General features: G+C 36.3%; 1 protein-coding gene across 2 annotated transcripts in view; it reads left to right on the top strand.

Annotated features, from left to right (window-relative positions):
* Positions 1-18767, top strand: part of SMPD3 (sphingomyelin phosphodiesterase 3) — a 103639-nt gene that overhangs the window by 24074 nt on the left and 60798 nt on the right. Inside the window, exon 1 of one of the 2 annotated variants that reach the window (XM_054296273.1) lies at positions 17753-17785. The exons of the other annotated variant lie outside the window; for it this stretch is intronic. The gene's annotated coding sequence lies outside the window, so the exon portion shown is untranslated. Of the gene's footprint in view, positions 1-17752; positions 17786-18767 lie in introns of those variants that run through there. 2 annotated transcript variants of the gene reach the window in all.

Genomic DNA, 18767 nt, shown 5'->3' with positions numbered 1-18767 from the left:
AAGAAGAGCACAACACTTGGGCTGTGTCTTTTATCACTTCAGATAATGTTTAAATGTAGTATGATAAAATGTGGAGTGGTTTTGTTTGGAATAGGTTTTGTCCACACCTAATGGCTTATAAGAGATGCAGTTTCTTATTCGCAGCACAGCTAAATCACTGCCAGCTCCTCACAGGGACTTGTGGCACCAGAAAGACATGCTGAATTTATCACATGCATTTATATCACTTTCCTTTGAAAAGTGGAGCAGTCTATATTTACTGTCTATATTTACTCCTTCTTGATGTCAGGTGGATGTTGATGTGTTGTTAACTCTGATGCTTGTGCTAAAGGCAACAATTAATTTAAATAATCACAACTCAAAATAGGAAGAAACAACATATCTAGGGAAAGAGAGCATTGTAGCGTTACTTAAAAGCTAAAGCATGTCTGATAAAAATAAAAGTTGCAGTTTACAAAAGATTCCTTCTGCCTTCTGCCTTGTTTGCTTAGGTGAACTGTAATAGAAGGTGTGAAATATTATAGAAATCAGTGTTTCTTCAATCCTTAAAGACCATCAGAATTATGAATACCAAGCTTTTGTGGAATTATGGTAAGGAATAATTAGTTTGCCATTCCTGTGTCCTGCTCATTAGTCTATGGTAAATGTCTTACCATGTCTTTCTTTAGCCTTAATCCAAGAGAAAGGAAACCAACGTCATATATAACCAGTCTGGATAAGCACTGAAAATGTTACATACTTAGAAATTCCAATACTTAAAAAAAAAATTAACTAATATTACTGTTGCTCTATAACAGAAGACACACTGAAGGGTAAGTGAAACTCAACATTTCACATTGAATAGGATGAAGAGAAAATAAACTGTAAGGGGTATTCATTAGGGTATAATCTAATTACATAGACTGGCAAAGCAGCACCATCCCATTGATACTAATGTGGTGTTGATGTGACTGTTTTGATGTAAAGCTGGGGATTTCCCTCTGTAAACCTTCCTTTATATAAGAATCAATAAGTAAGATGCTGTGATTTCGCAATTTGTTTTCTCTTTTCAGAGTTGTGAGAGATTTGCACATTCCGTCACAGTCTGTGTGAAAGACTGATTTATGTAGAGTTAGATGGATTGGGCATATGTAATTAAATACATAACATAGATTTTAGATTTTTTTGTTTATTTGGGTTTTTATTTTAATTTTTCTGTTTTAATCTAAAACCAGTTGTAAGTAGCTCTTGTCAATAGGTAAATGTATCTTCCAGATGTGTTGGTAGACTATGCTATCCAGTGCAACAAAACATGAAAAAGAAGTAAAAATCCACATTAGAAATTTGTATTTTAACACCATCTGAACATAGGTGTCAATTTTTTTTCAGCAGGCCTGCAGCTGAAATGAACTGCATTGAAAAATTTTCAGAGTAGTTTACTAATTTCTGTTACTACTGCAATACAAAGCAAGTACTGTCGTATCAACTGCAATGAAGTAGTACCTCTCCAGGCTTTTTTGTTTAAATCTGCATAGTGTTATTCCCATGTCTTGTACTACTGTTCCTGGATATAATAAATTTTGCCTTTAGCATTGTTAGGAAGGCACATTTCAGAAGACAGTAGCTGTATCTATGCAGAATTACTCAATTAGGTATGACTAAGCCTAAACAAAGTATCAGCTATTTCTGTCAATGACATGGCTCAGAAGCTACTTCAGTGTAGGTTAAAACAAACAAAAATGTGTAGTCTAGCTGAGGGTTTGGACTTGTACTTTCATATTCCAAATGATGACTCAGTGATATTTTGTACTCTGGAAATGTGCTCTGACACATGGTCATCCATCACTATGAGTATGTGATCCCATAATGAGAAGTACAGAGATGAATGTTTTATTACTGCAGGGTAGCTTTTACAAGTACATATGTAATGAGAGAGGGAGCAGGGGGATTGCAAAGTTTCCATCTTTCTAGAATTAATATGGAACTCAAATGGCCTAAAAATGAAGAACATTATGATCCAGGAAAAATTAGCTGGCTTAAGTTTCATTCTTCCCCCCATCATGGCTCGTTACTGAGGAAAATCCTTTCCATTGCTATTTTGTACAAAATGATATTCAGCAAGAACAGAGAGTGCTCATATCTCCTAGATGACACTGAGCCCTCCCAACAGCCATACAGAATAATTTTATCTCTGCAGTGAAATCTCTGTAGTTCACACTATGGTTCTTTCACTATGGTTTGAAGTAGTGAGGTAGCTCCTTTCAAGAGTTGGTTCTTTGTGTTCTTCACCTTAGAAATTACTGATAAGATAGGAAGAACAGCACTATGTCTGCTTGATTCTGCTTTCTGTCCTGCTGTTGGGCTTTCTAAAATTCACAAGCATGATCTGGTATAGAAGGTAATTACTCCACAAGTCAATACTGTTTTCCTTAGTAATTTACAGTTATGAATGCTGGGAAAGTTTTTGATGTCATCTGTTCATTCTCTCAAATTGACTTGTACTGAGTAGTAAAACCAGCTTTGACTTGAATATGGGGAAAGAGCAAGGTAAGGAAATCTACCCATAGTGACCGGGGTCATTCTATTTTGTTGTTTTCTTTTAATTCAACACCAGTTCTGGGTATGATACACAGAACAACTGATGTGTAGCCTTTGAAATCTGGTAATGGTCACTGAAAGCTACAAGATGAGAATTTTATACCTGATTAGCCTCGATTTAGTCAGTAACAGACTCATCAATTTCTCAAGATGCAACAAGACAACTAACAGCCTGCTACACATTCTACAGCTGTCTCCTGAAATGTGGAGAGATCAATATACCTGTAAAGGGTCAGGGAGTGGGGCAGTTTAAAAAAACCAGACAAACCCAGGAACAACTCATAGTGAAGAAGGGTCATGGAAAGGAGAGAGAAGATGATTATCCAGCCAGCATCACAGCTTAGCAGGGACACAACACTAATGCAGCTAATCTGTATAAACCCATTATAGACAGCAACTAAAAATGGGGGGGAAGGCATGCTCCTGAAACCTGGGAGCAAGGAGAAATCCACCTCGAGTTTGATTAGCTATGCATGGTAATTGCCAGTGCCAGCATGTCACAGTCACTGGGTAACTCAGCAGGTACATTGCTGATTTTATAGCTGACATCTGGGAGGTGGCCACAGTGGCAGTAATGCTTCTCATATCTGTTGTGTCTCACTCTTTTGTCACTGTGCAGTGTAACAGGAATGTGATATAGGGAACAACCCCAAACTTATTGAAATTGATGGATATTTTGTTTATCTGCAACTGTGCTCTCATGTTGAGTCCTTTAGTGTCCCATTTTGTAGAACATTCTTGAGCTGTCTTCAAGCTTGTTGCTTTCCCCCACTGATCCGCTGTCAGGAGAAAATCAAACATAGCATCTGTTTCTCATTGACAGAATTAATAAAATGGAAGCAGACAGGATAGAGAGCAAGTGCAATTTCAGATCTGCTGTTATGCATTATTCTTCCCCAGCAATGGAAGAGACAAGTTCAACTTGATATCCTGCAAGAGCCCTTGAGGTGAATTCCTTTAAGTAAAGCTGTCAATTTCATCATTACATCTCAAGTTTACATCAGAAGTTCTAATGGAAATATATGTAGCTTCTGTTATCTTTTCTCTCACTTTAAGGAGAAGGAAAGGAAAAAGAGTCTGATGGCAGAGTTGTTAGATTGATGTCAGAATTACCTGTTCCACTTCAGGGACTTGCATACTTGGTTGCCTGCCTGCTGTTAAACGTAACTGGGAACTTTAAAGGGCTGTTAAATTCTGTGGAGGTGCTTGCAGGGTTATATCCTCATTTTTCTTCTGCTCGCTGCTTTGCTCTATGATGGTTAAAACATTTAAAACCCTAGTTTGAACCATCTGTTAGATAGATCTAATATTAAATTTTGGAACTGACTGGATGCTCAAATCAGCAGATAATATTTTGAATGATATAGCAGCATGTTCAGACCAAGAAGGAGGAAGTGCAGTAGAGAGTTAGAAGCTTTTGAGAGTCTGTTTTTTAATTAAAAAAACCCCTCCCAAAAACCATAATAGGGAGAGTGGAAAATTAAATCAGCTCACGTTAGTTAGTGCCTTACCTCTAAATCAGTTTTTTTGGCACCAGAATCAAGCACTGTGGGAGATGGATATGAAGCAATTTACACTTGGAATTTTATTTGGGCAGAGAGTTTGAGATAATTATTACAAAATTACTGTGGATCTATAGGGGAATAAGTCCATAAAAACTTTAGATTTACTGGTTTTTAAATAATGTAATTACGGTCTTGCTATGATAAAATATATTAAAATATTGCTTCAAGTATATCTTGTTAACCTCTCAGCAATCCCAGACATTTTTAAGCAGTGAAATTAACATTTGTTTAGAGCAAATAAAATTTTCAAGTTAGAAAGAGCTTATAGAGAGTTCCAAGCTGTGCAGGATCATTTTTCATCCATTTTTCTTTTTTGCCACAGTAATTAGGCAAGTTGCCAGACAGCACAATGGAAAAGACATTTTCTTTAATAGAATATTTTTTTACAGGCACTGCTGGACACATGCAGACATCTCCTGTATTTTTGTTCCTGGTGATGCTTTCTCCCTGGTTGTACTTTCCATGAAAAAGACTTTAGGTCATTAATGAATTTTTTCTAAGTTATCTACAGGCTCTTTGGAGTTTGAGCCATGTCAGCTAATAAGACAATTGCTCACAATGGCCAGAGTGTTTCTGGTTTTTTTTGTCTTTGAGGTACCATAAGGATACTTGATAGGGAGCAATGTTAACTAGGGTGCTGCACAAAGAACCTTCTGGAGCAGCACATCAAGAACTGTCCTGCAGGTTTTACAGCAATGCAAGCATTTGCATGAGTGTAGGAGCCCTCCTGCAGCTCAGCCACTCGCCTCTGTAGCCCCTCTGATCTCCAGCATGAGTCTGTGTCAAGAAAAAAGTACTTCACTGCAGTAGCTCCTTAGTTCTTTGTTTTACATTGATTTTCTATCGTTGTATGACTGGCTATGTTTTCAAGAATATTTTCTTTGGCTGAAATGCTGAGTGCTTTTTGCAGACAACCAAGCTGCAGAGAAGGTTTTTTGTGTTCTGTCTCATTTAAAAGGCTGTAACACCACTTAACTCCTGTTATTGACCCATGGTACCTGAGATTTCTAGAACCTTCAGTGTGATTTTATGGTATTTTTGATTTTATTGAAATCTAGTCTACATTTTTTGTGGATTTGATAGTGTCTGTTTTCCTTTCTGCTACTGTAGTTCAGCTATTAGTGTATGGATAATCAAATCTGGAGTTGATTTTAAGAAAATTAGACCCTCAGCATTAGCAATTCACTTAGGAGTTGGAGGTGCATTTATTTTCCTTTAAATATTTTTGAAGCCTAAGTTTGAGCTTTCAGATATAAAATTTGAGTTATTTGGAGTTAAGCTGGTAGTAAACAGATAATTTGAGTTTAACCAGTTTTCATGGGTTTGAAATGCATGACTTTGAAAAGGTTTTGTATTGTAGACTTTTATCAGCACTAGTGAGTTATTTAGCAGAAACCAACCTCTTCTCTTCCAAAGTCTATTGTGAATTCAAAAGTCCTCTTCCCAGTGCTGTAAATCTTTTTATTTTACTATAGTTCAGTGAGTTACTTAGCAAAAATATACCTCTTCTATTGCAGAGACAGCTGTCTTTTAATGTTTATTGTGCTTTTTAATTGAGACTGGAGTCCCAGTTTGTGTTAATGTAGCCTTTTCAGGAGGATAAAATACAGAATACAAAAATTTGTGTCAGATTTTAAAACTTTAAAAGTTTTTTGTGGGTTAAGCAGATTTTGTATTAGTTTTTAAGATTTTACAGGCTTGTTTTGAATGGAGCAAATTCTGCAACTAATTGCATGCAAAGGATCTGTGATGCTGGTTCCTGAGAGAGCTCCTTCTTTACTTCCCATTTCTAAAAGTGAAATGCAAACATTTTGTGTGATTGCTGCCATCTTCCAGAAAATCTGTGCTTCTTTTTATTTGTGGGATGAGTGGCTTTGACCATATTATTTAAACTTACAACACTTGAAATCTTTTAGTCACAGCACAATAACAATGCCTGTGGTAGACTTGATTTCTGTACAGGGTCTGAATAATTGGAGTCTGAACAATGGATGTTGTGTGTATATGTGATTTGATGTACTAATACATAAAAAGTAATAATAATAATTATATGCAAGCTGGTGCAGAACTTGGTGCTGAACTAAAGGGAATTAACCTGAGGATATAGAGGAGCCATTTTCCTGTGACTTTTAATTGCATATTCAGTTGATACTTCAATTAATACACTTCCATTGCTTGACTGTGGGAGGAGCATGGCCTCATAAAGGATCCACAAAATTAAAGTGACAAAATAGAGCCCCAGGGACAGGAATGCCTCTATTACAGAGGTTGTGCTTCTTCTTCTGCCCTGTGCCTGCAACATGACCTCAACCCTTCTGTGAGCTGCACCTGAAAATGCTGCTGGGAGAGGATGGGTCTGCAGTTCCAGACTGTTTTCACTCTCCATTTCTAGTTACAGGCCAATTTCACCTGGTACACTTAGAACTGGGAGACTACAGTTAAATACAGGTTTTGTTCAAAATTACTTTATTTCAAAATTTGCATTCTAGACATGTTTTTTAAAAAATTTTTTAAAATATATATTATAATTCAAAGAAACTGAGTGGGAAATTGAGGACATTTTTCTATGCTAAAGAAAGTGATTTTAGTATTAATATTTCTAAGAGTAGGAAAAATATCTACAGTTAAAATTAATTGCATATAGAAAACTACATTTGAAGTTGCAAGTAAAGATATTTAAGATTTTGTTAATGGAAAATATAGCACATCTTCCACTACTTAACTTCATGTGTGTAATATACTGTTTTACTTGAAGATCTCTGTTGGGGTGGAACAATTTCTCCTAGAATATACAAAGCTTAATATTATTGTCTGGCACACATCCTGCTGAAGGACCTGGGAAGTGTCAGAAGTTTGGCTACTCAGACTGAATTTTTTTTCAGTTTCTTGCTTAGTTTGTAAGATCATATAGCATGTGTGTGCATGCTATATACCTGCTGACAATATTTTATTGCAGAGTCTCCACCCTCTTGATATAAAGTGATCATATTTGCCACAGAAAAGTAAATAAATAGTTGTGAGTCATGTTACTGTATTGAAAGTATTGCTGTTTTGCAATCTAATCACAAAGGCTTTTCCTTACAAAAAATAGGACTAATACTTGGATATTTGTTCCATCTTCATTCCTCCCTATCATTTTCCCATGTTTATAAATGTGTTGCAGACCAAGTGCTGATTTTTTTAATCAACTTATGTGACCCTTTCATGTCTATTCCCTTAAACTGCAGCTGGCTAATGGGGAAAATGGGTCACAACCACGGAAAACTGTTCATAGGCCCCAGCTGTCTAACTTGTGTTTGTCTGGCTGGTAATTGTTTAGAAACCAGTGTGGTACCAAATCTGAGCAGAAACTGCATCATTTTCTTCTGTGGTTCCTTCTAAGGAGCAGTCTGAGAGCTGAGATACAGCAGCATCAGCAGCAGCTGCTGTCCTTGTGGCCCTCAACAATGCTGGAAGGTGTTCACTGCTCCCTTCAACTAAAACAGATCAACTGATACACTCTGGTAACAACTTCTGAGCTTGTAGTGACAGCACGTGTAGAGATATTTCATCTAAAAATTAATCCAAAATTGAAGTCCCTGTTAGGCAGCTGATGCTCTAAATCTTTGCTATTTCTTCCTTCTTCTGCCCTTGGCTTTAAAATGATGCAGGGAAGCTCAGAAGCTTGGTAGTTTTCCAGCCAGCAGGATGAAGTTGTAGCTGCACTGGAGCAGCTCCTTAGCTGTAGTTTCTGAGCCCAGGGTTGGTGTATTCTCTTATTTTTCTGGAAGCTTTGTTCAGACTTAATACAAGAAGGAAGGACCTTTTCTATATAGAGAAGCTGTTTCATTATGTAACTTACAAAATAAGTCTTCTATCTATGTGAAATGTAATCATTTCTCAAAATTGGCAGTCACCTTAAAAAATAATATACAAAGGCATTTTTTAATTTAAACTATGAAGTACACAATTGGATTATTTCAGACACATGTGAACCAATTTAAAATAGAAAACTAATAAGTACTTTTCATTAAATCTGTTGATATTTATTGACTGATAGCTATGTGTGAATACTTACATTTTTAAGGGGAAAAAGTTTCTTTCCCGCTTTCATTTATTAAAAAAAAGTTTAATAATCTTCATTTGTTTGACTCAGAGGTGGTTCTTTTTATTAAAGATTTGCTGTCTCATTTTTGAAAAGCCCATTGTTTGCTTCTGAAAGGTCCTTAATAGAGCTTTAACAGGAGACTAAATTTGAACAGCCAGAAATACTTGAATAAAAAGTTTGCTCATTTTCACTTTGGATTGTTTAAATTTTGATCTTTAGAAATGCAGAAAGAAACTTGAAGATGTCTTCACTCTGCCTCTGCTGCAACTTTAGCCTTTGAATTTTTTCTCTACCAGCAAAATCTTGTATGTGCTACTGATTATCAACATAATAATTATTTGTTACTCTACACATCAGAATTTTACTTCTGAAATGAGATATTAAGAAATCTAATTTCTTTTGACTTGTGGGAAGAAAAAATTTATATACTTAGATATTTTACACACAGACTGTTCTAAAAATGTTTGAAGTACTGGATTGTTGCAATTCTTGTAATAACTTCTATTTGATCAAAGTGATGTTGAGTTATGCCTCAGTAATTTTGAGTTATATAAATCTAATTTCTGGTTAAGAAACAATAGTCTTATGCAGAAACAAGAGAAAACTGAAAGACAGCACCAATCTTACATCTTGTTTAGTCAAGGGTTTTTTCACACCTTTTCAAGGTCTTGTGTAACAATGCATGAAGAACCAGGCCCAAGAAATAGGCTGAGTTAACTGGGTATTTTTTCCTGAGGAAACTGTACTTTTGTTTTATTCATAAATGTGAAAAAAATGGATTAGCACATCAGCCCCAGCTGATAGTTAAAGGAAGAGTTGCAAACACCCAAGTTCTATCCATGTGTTCTAGTTGGGGGACCAGAAATTTGTCACTGCTTAGTAAATTTAATGTGCAGGGAACTTGTATGCAGTAAAACAAACTGTATGATTACATTTATAAATGTCACTAATTCCATGTAATAGGAGAATGGAATTGTGTGCCTGATTGCACATGGGATGTACAAATTAAAACAAAGTCTACTGGTCCAAATGTTTGACTGGTCACAGCTGATGATGAGCAGGTGCTTTATAGCCAAATCTTCCCAGCCTCTGCACAGCTGAGAAAAGTAGTAGTTTCCATTTCCCACCTAGTCCAGTTCCTGCTGAAGATGTAGAAAAGGAAATAGACCTTCATGATTTTTTACTTGCATGGGTTATGTAGAAAATATGGACTAACTGAAAGCAAAATAATTTGCTGAATAGGATTTTTTTCTGTTTATCTCCTGCCTTAAGAAAAAACAATTTTGAACCAAAATTATTGAATCATTATACTTTTTTATTTTCAAAATTAAATATTTAGGGCTTTCATTAAAAATTCCTTTTTTTCAGTTATTTTCTGAAGAAAAATTCTAAAATCAAAACACAATTATTCAAAATTACTGACTTTGAAATCAGATTAAGACAGAAGGGACACAGGCGAAAATTTTCTACTTCTGAGGAAATATTTCAGTATTTTAGACCTTTGGCTGTCCTGAGAAAATAATTCCATAGAGAGATTTTCCCAGGAGCTCACAGAATAGACTCTTGCATATTTTGGACTTCTTTTAAAACCTAGACCCAAAAGAACTTTCAGATGACCGTGTAGACATGACAAAGGTGAGATCATGAGATCTTTTTAAATCTACAGTGGGGTGGGTTTTTTGGGGGGGAAGGATATGTGTGTTTGTTTTCTTTCGGAAATGCTGTCTTTTTACAAATTTTTAATCACTTCTTTGCATTTAATTTCTCCTATAGCTTTCTTCATTATGTATTGAGTACTTGTTTGTTTTGGTTTTTTTGTTATTGTTGTTGTTGTATTTTGGCCTAATTAGTTTTCTTCCTGTTTGTTTTGCTCATAATTTTGCTGTTAAAGTTTTCCAAAGATCTTTACAATAGGCTCCCAATTTTAAAGTATTTTTTGTGTTTGGAAAGCATAATGTTTGTGTATAGGGGATCTTTTCATCTCTCAAAAGCTCAGACATTGTGGGCCTGGGTTATCAGTAATCAGCTCAGCCATACTCACAGTAAAATGTTAAAATTGTATTTGCAGGTGTTGCTTGCATAAAGCCAAATGTAATTACTAGGGAAGTCAGCAGGAAATGGAATTCACTTGCACATGTACCAAGTTCTCAGCTGACTGCAGTGATGAGCAGCAGGACTCCTGAATGTCCAAGTGCTCCCCTGCAGAAAGTCTTAGAATGGTTCTAGAACCTGTCATCAAAAGTTTGTCCTGCTACTGCAAAGGCTGAACTTGACCCATGTAGAAAAGTCTTTAAATCACAGCTGGTAGTCCCAAGCTTCCTACTTTCTTTAAAGTCAGATTTGACCAAAATGTTAGCAACCAGCATGGCTTTTTCTTTGCCTAACCACAGGGTACAAATCTCAGGTTTTAACTGCTGCTAATCTGTTGCTGAATCCTACTGAGGAGAAAAGGTTGCTGCATAACGATTTCCAAATAGGTCTTTAAAATTAGAAAGCAATATTTTTATTGGGAAATTATACAAAGTTCTTCTTGTTTAGTATTTGAAAGGTTTGCACTAGAAATATTTTGTGGAGCATTAGTTTGTCATTCTGTAGTAGTCTTCAGGCAGAAATTATGTTCAGGGACCATTAGCTTACTCATGGTTTTGTGAGGAAACATTAAACTGTTGGGACTGGGAAAGTCACTTGGTTTTGTTTTATTTTACAAATCTTCTCAAGAATTTGATAATGGAATGCATTCTGGAATGTTTACACCAAGTAGCTGTGTAATCTTGATAGAAGTATTTTGCTGGGAGGATGTTTTTTCTTTTCAAGAAAGCTGTTTATAGCTCTTGAGTCTAGAAAGATTGGAAGATTGGTGCATAAAAATTGACTTGTGGAAGCAGAGATGGTTATTTATAGGATAAAATGTGTGTTAGTAGCATTGCAGAAGCTTTTCTGTCCTTAAAGTCTTATATAGTCACTTTACTATTATGGGTTCATAATAATTTATATTTAATCTTTCTTCCATTAATAGCTGAGTATAGAGCTATTCTCACCTTTGGTGTGCTAAAATCAGAAACGTGTGTGCGAGGACCTGCTGTGAATATTCACCTGTGTGATTCCTGTTGATGTTAACAGAACAACAGAGCAAACTTTTGTAGGACCCAGATCTTCAGTCCAGGGAGGTGAGGAATGTGTGTTCCTGACTGCAGGTCTAGGAATGTGCTGTCCTCTGATGTCCCCAGCCCTGGAGGAGTCACAGGGCCTCTCTCCATGAGGACAGCAGGACGGGGCTGCAGTCAGGGTCTCTGCAAAGCTGCAGTAATTATCTGTCACTGGATGAGGGGATTGCTGAAGTCTGCTGCTGAGAGAGGAGGGTGCTGAGCACAGTGCTGGAAATATCCATAGTTGGCTGCTGAATGGGGGAAAGAGAAATCAATGGGGTTTTTAAAAAAAAAAAAAGAGTCCTGAAACTTCTGACATTAAAATAGTTTAGGAATATGCATATTGAATAGCCTTTGTTTATTGCTGAGATACAAATATTGAAAAAAAATGAAGATTTTAAGCCTTTGGGAAGTCAATGTGTTCAGATACCTGTGGATTCAAATCACACCTGCATGTCTGCTGTTAACTTTTCTCTGTGTTGTACAAAATGTTGAATCAGTCAGTGCCTCTGAAAACTGATATGGAGAATATGTCTTTCTGTCTGGCTGATTCAAAATGAAGTAGTTCAGAAGCACAATGAAAAGCAGTCACTGTTTTGTCTTATCTCTTTTGTGCCATATGTTCCTTTACTCAGATGAAATGGTGACTGTATAAGACTCTCCATCTTCTCTCCAGGATTGTCTGAACTGTGTAAAGGGTTTCTGACAGGTGTTTGTAGTAACTGTTCAACTCAGAACTTGGTTGTGCATTTCATGTTGCTTTTGCCACTTTTTTGTAAGAAATTTCCAAAGTGATTGGAGCATGTTTTGCTTCAGAAATGTTGATTGTAAAGCCTTGATTACTGCAGGCAGTGCATGAGGTGCTCAGTAATTCCAAATGGGTTTTGTGGAACCTGATGGTAGAACAAAACCATAGAGCTAAATGTCAGGAATGAGGCACCGATATAAAGTAAAATCTTTCATTACCTGATTACCAAAACCAGCTCTAATGGCCATGTTTTGGCACATACCTTTCTCATGCTTTGCTTAGCAGAGGTAAATATATACAACTCTGAAAATGTCATTGTTGTACAATATTTTTTCAACAGAAATCAGCTGTGTATTCCTTGAAGTTTTCTCTACAACAGGCATTGCTGAAATTTATGAGAGAATAGTAAATATGCCTCATGTGAATGATAGCAAGGCAAGCATACTGGTGGCAAAAATGTATTTTTTGGATGAGGTTTTTTATTATTGTTATTTTGTGTGCTAGTTTTAAGTCTATTGTAACTGGAAAATGGTGAAGTGTGGAACGTCTCAGTTGTGGCAGAAATTAGTGGCAGGGCTGAGTGATGCAGTTGGAAGTACAAAACAAATGTAATGCAATTTATTTGTCTTTGGTGACTTGCACTTCTCAGGAAAATCTGAGGCGTCTATTATGTGTGACAAATGTGCTGGTGAATCCAGGCTTGGAAACATAACTTTTGATTACTACAGGGAATACTGTACTTGATTTGTTGGGCAAAATTTGCCAAGAGCATAATGAAAATTGCTTTGTCATTTAATAGATGCTTAAAAGATGCAGTGAGCTTGGATGAGATGTGAGGGATCTCCATTAAGGAAGTGGTTACTGTAAACCCCAGTGATGCTAGGCTGCTAATAGCATCTGCCCCTTTGTCTTCTGATTGTCTTGTTTGCAAGATTTCTGTTTTTGCAGTTTTTGTGCTTCAATGTGCAGGATCTTGTAGCTTTAACAGTGTTTTACAATATGGGTGGGGAAATTATTCATGTACCATTTGTCACCTGACTGTAAAGCATGATAAAAAGTGATTATTATATTTTTTTAGTGCAGATAGTAGTAGAACTGTCTTGTGGAACATTTGATATATATTTACCAACTGGTATGCTTTAATCAATGACAGAATTTCTGTTTATATGCATCCCTTCTGAAGGTTGTACAATTGATGTTTCACCAACTGGTGAGACGCATATGCAGAGGATATTTATTAACTTTTGTATGGAAAATTCTGAGACTTGGTACAAGATTTTTTTCAAACATTGTTGCTTGTTCTTATTTACAGCACACTCTATTGTGTGTGTGGCAGTTACCTGCATTTTTCCTAATAGCATCTGATATGAAGATACTGCATACCAGGAGCCCAAATATTAACAGCCACCCCTAAAAGGTCACCTCTTATTCTTTTATTAAACCTATGTAATTTTTGTTGGTTTCCTAGGCAGAAATTCTCTCATTGCAATCGCTAAATATATTAGGGTTTGGATATTGGTTTCAGTTTAAAAGGGAAGAGCAATAATAGAAGGGAGGAGGGAATTTTTGAAGTCTAAATAACTGTCTGTAAAAAGACTGTTGAATTTCCAAAAGAATGACATGTAGAGAGGTCAAAAATAATAAATAACAGACTTAATAAAAGATGTAACTAAGCAAGATTAAAGCAATAAAATATCTAATGCAAAGGACTGGTGATTTCTTTCAGTCATGTTGGCAGTAATAACAAATTTCTCATGGGAAGTTTTGGTCAGTTTTAGACATTGACATATGCTGCTGTTCTTTAGGCAGAATTTGCTGGGTACAGAGAACAAATTAGATTATTTCTGTAAGCTTAGAGATTTACTAATATGTAAATCACTGTACATATTCTGAGTGATTTCCCATCTAAGGTTCTGTGAAGTGTTAGAATTCTCCAGTGTGAAGAACGAACAAATAAAGTCAGCACTTATTCCTGAGTGAAAATCACTCTCTCTGTTCTCCAAGTGGCTGAGGGGCTGATTAAACTGGCATGGGCTATCAGCTCTCACAACAAATATTCTTCTTGGAGCAGAAAGGGGAAGACACCAGGTGCAGGAGAAAATAGGGCTTCTCTTCTTGCTGTGACCATTAAGTAATGAATGATGACAGACACAGAAACTCAGATACAGAACTGCCATTGCACCTGTTGCTCTCCTGCTGTGGTATTTCGATGGTGGAAACACTTTCTAAAAAGTGTTTGAGAATAATTTGGAACCATGTGTTTACCTTGCTATCTCAGCATCCCACTGTATTTACTGTGGCACTTTGTTGTCCATTTTCAGGGATGGACTTCCTGGGAATTCTATTTCAGTCAGTGAAGTAAACTCTGGAAAAGAGCATCTCTTTGCAGCATCTTGCACCTGACCTTTCAGAAGCTGAGATTCCAATTTCCTGATCCAGATGGTTGAGGAAATAGAATAAGTCTCTACAGAATCTTTACAGATGCAAACAGTTCATTAATAATTCAAATTGCCTGAATGAAGACATTCGTTCCATTCTTTATTTGGTGTCTGAATTAGTGTAATCTTATTTCCTTTATTTCCTGTACTGCCTTTACCAAATCTTATTTTGATATAGCATATGATTAGGCCATGCTATGAAATAACATGCTGTAAAGGGTTCTATTGAATGACTTTGGTCATAATAATATGAACAGCGATGACTAGAATGTATTTGAAAAGAAATCTTTACATATAAGACCCAGAACAAATAGCCTGTAGCATTATATAATTATGTGCACTCATTTGCAGTTACATCTCAGAGTGACAATCTGGTCCAACAGTAATTTGGATAAGAACTTCCAGACATAACTGGGTCTTCTATTCAGTATATTCTATATATCTGGTTTTATGTAATTTTGGTGATGTTTATATATTAGCTGTTTTAGCATTCAGTTTTAAAATTGTTCATAGTTGTTTTGTCTCAAAACTGGGGTAAAGTTATTGTTGCAAATGAGCAGCTCTTTCACTATTAGGTGTTTTGAAACTAATCTTACACTTCTATTTTGGGCATTAAAGGTGTCTTCTCTCTCACACACACACAGGGATGTGAGAATCTTAAAAATGCCAAGTTACAAAAGGAAAGAGGTGCTCCTATGAACTTATTTTAAATAAAATTTAATAAAATAAAATTCAAAGGTGTTTATGGCCAAGGGGAACAATATGGAAATGAGTGGTAACACTTAATCTTTTTGGGAAAAAAATTCTAATTTTTTTAAACTGTCACTGTCCATATAAGAAATGTTATGTTTAGATGGCAAGTTCATTCCAAAGCTGCTGCATAGAAATGCTAAGTAGCCCATGCTGCCCAGCCTGGATTCTCACACTACAAGAAGCAGCAGAGCCCTGCAGAGTGAGGCTTATGGAGCTGAACTGAGCTCAAGTGGAGGTGAGATGCTCAATCAAGAGGAAAAGCTCTTAAATACTTATTTGAATTCCTGATTGGTTTTTGGCCATATCTGCTTAATTATTTTGTTGCCATTAACCTTTACTAGTGAAAACTGGACTCTCCAGAAAAGTAGGGATTGTAGGTACTTATCAGAGCAGGTTTGCATTTTTCTCCCAATAGTAAAATTGTAAATGCACCAAGCTGCTTCAGTCCTTCACCTTGTAAACATTTCTTTGGAACATACATAATTCCTCTCTCTTCTAGCTTTTTTTAATAAAGGGATTTTCTTTGAGAGGGAAAAAGTTGTCTGATTTAAATATTTACCTTTCTAATAGACAGGATCTGTAATGCTCAGCTGTAGAATTCACTTGCAGTGGGTTGCACTTTGGATTCCACAAAATGGAATGGTAAAGTAACAGCATGACATGAAAGGCCCAGATCCCCCCCTCTGACACCTGCAGTCATTAGACATGCCATTTCTGCAAGCATCAGGCACAGCTCAGTGAGTGACAAGGCTTTGTGGCTCCTTTTGTCAGGTAGCAATTGTTAGGTTATGTGAACATGAACACAGAAGGATTTCCACATCCTGTAGTCCCACTGATGATGGCCAAAGCATTTTGAATGCTTTTGTGAAAGGTCAGCTTTGTTGGTGGGAAACAAGAAAGGGCAGTGGTTTTAGAGATCTAATGTTAGGGGAGGTGAAGTGGAAGAACTGAGACGTGGGAGGGATCTAACAAGCAGCCAAGACACTTCTGTTAATTATATTGCTTTTTAATTTTTTTTCTTCTAAAAGCTCTAAGGAACTGGAAAAGAATGAAGCTGAGATTTGATTAATGGTTGCCTAGACTGCAGTTTAAAAGAAATGGATGGAGTGCTTTTGAAATAAATTTGACTTTTAAAAAAGAAAGATAATCTCTTATTGCTCTATTTCTTACATCATTGTCTGGCAAATGAGATACACTTTGGAAGAACAAAACATAGCTGAGATACCAGTATGACAGCACAGCTAATTCACAATCACAGAAAACTTCCAGAAGGCATCAGAATCACGTTCTCTGTTGGTTTCTGCAAGAAGAGATCACACTACTCCTACATGTGTAGAGAGGCATCGTGTACTATAGGTGCCTGCAGTTCTTGGAATGTTGTTCTGGTCAAAAATAAACATTTCCTAAGCACTGAGTAAACTCCTGCATATATAAGAGAAAGTTACATAAACCTTTAGAGTAATCTTAGACTAATTCACTCAGGATTTGTCATGGGATATATCACAGTCCCTTAGCATGTCCACTACAAGCAGTGTCTAATAAATTCATAATTTATTTGTTATCCACCACGTGCCTTTGGCTGGATCATGTCAGTCTGTATTGTGCAATGGAATATAGAAAAGGAATATAGAAAAGGGCTGCACTAATAGGATGTCATTCACTTGGTCATTGAGGCAATCCTGGGGACACTTACAGACAAGGTTAATCTGCATGCAGTGGGATTTTGACTTTTTTCCTGATAGTCTTCTAATATCTAGTGTTTTGTTACTCTGCAAGTTATTCTGTTGAGATAAAAATAATGGAAGTATGAGATGCTCTTTTCTTTGTTTTAAAATTTAAACTGCCATTTTTCCTGTATATAAAATTGGATCTATTAAGATCGTGACTGTTATTATGATGACTTATTTAAAGGCTTTTTCCAGTTCTGACCATTCTTCTGCTTTTCCACTGTAAATGATAATGAAGACATCAGAGTGAAAATTAAATTTAGCCTGTTCTGTCCTTAACATGACTCTAGTCAGATTGAAAAAGTTGTTGATGTATATTTTTTGTGACATTGTTATGAGGAGTATAGACATGTATAACTTTTCTTTATTAGGCTTTTGGGTTTCTTTTTTGTTTGTTTGTTTGGTTTTTGCTGTTGCTGTTTTTGTTGGGTTCTCTTGTTGTTGTTTTTGTTGGGTTTTGTTGTTGTTTGTTTCGTTTGTTTTTTCAATCTAAGTTGTGCTTCTGCTCTTTCCCCATGTAGGATTGGTTGTATTTTCAGACAAACTCCCTCCTCTTTTTTTTTTCCCCAAATCACTAGTGCTATCAGTCTAAATTTACCTGATCCTGAAGCTAACAAAAGACTCATATGACTGCTAATAGGGAAAAAAAGAAAGACATAGAGCCTGCAGTTACCATGCCAACAATGTTCCCTGGGGTGCAGCAACACAGAGATGGATGCTGTGAAATTAAGATCTGTGTGATAGGTAGGAGGTACCTGTGCATGTGACTGTGCTGTACTTGGAGCTTTCATATACATTTTATTTTACCATTTGTATTTTTAATTTTATGCATTAATCTGGTCTTTATGTTGTTCCCTTCACTCTCTGTGTGCACATTGCAGTTTGCTTTTTCTGTGGAATGAGAGAATTTGGTGTTTCAAAACATACAGTGTATATAGTAAGTTTCATGAAAAATGAATAAAAAATGGGTAAGATTTGATGAAGAAAGAATGGTTTCTGGCTTGAATTCCATCTAGGATTTAATTGTCTCTGTAAAGCAGTTGGAGTGCTACTCTTCTCTCACCTCACACGTGCACAGTCTGTTTGAGGGGGCAATATGGAGATAAGGAAAATGTTTCCCAAGAGAACCACTAACAAAACTCACACATGAGACTGGTGCAGGACAAAATTTACTTTGTATTGCTCTGCTTATATGTGATTTTTCCATGTTTGCTTACAGCTGATCTTTAGGTATTTGTTAAATATCAAAGACAAACCTCCTTTTTCTTAATGCACTTGATGTGTTTACTTAAGGCTGCACGATTCTAGGAAGTTACAGCTTGTTCCTCACTGCATAAGTACTCCTTGCTTAGACTCAAGAAAAGGGCTCTGTTCCATATTGTCTCCCACTCTGTGCTTTGTAGGTTGATGGAATGACAAGGGATTAGGGAATATAATTCTTAGTCAATATTTAAGATGGTCATAAATCAATAGGACTTTAATTAGAATTGTATGTTACAATTCTACAATATTGTCCCATTTGAATGTTTTGATTTAGTGACTGCTTTGAAAAGCTATTTTCAAATACCTTCACACACTCACTTCCTGAAGCAAAACCTTTCTGAATTAAACATCTCCATTTGTTTTCTTTTTTTTCCTGCTGCTTTATTTGTTTCTCCATCCTCCAGTCACAAATACATGCAAAGCAGAGGCAGAGCTGTTTATAACATGGTGAGCTTGCCAGGTT

Source organism: Melozone crissalis, unplaced genomic scaffold (assembly GCF_028551555.1).
Source record: "Melozone crissalis strain CALT ecotype California unplaced genomic scaffold, PUWL_Pcris_2 ptg000007l_1, whole genome shotgun sequence".
Classification (NCBI taxonomy): Eukaryota; Metazoa; Chordata; class Aves; order Passeriformes; family Passerellidae; genus Melozone; species Melozone crissalis.
Note: the sequence above shows the minus strand (reverse complement) of the source record. Positions and strands in the feature narration are given on the sequence as shown.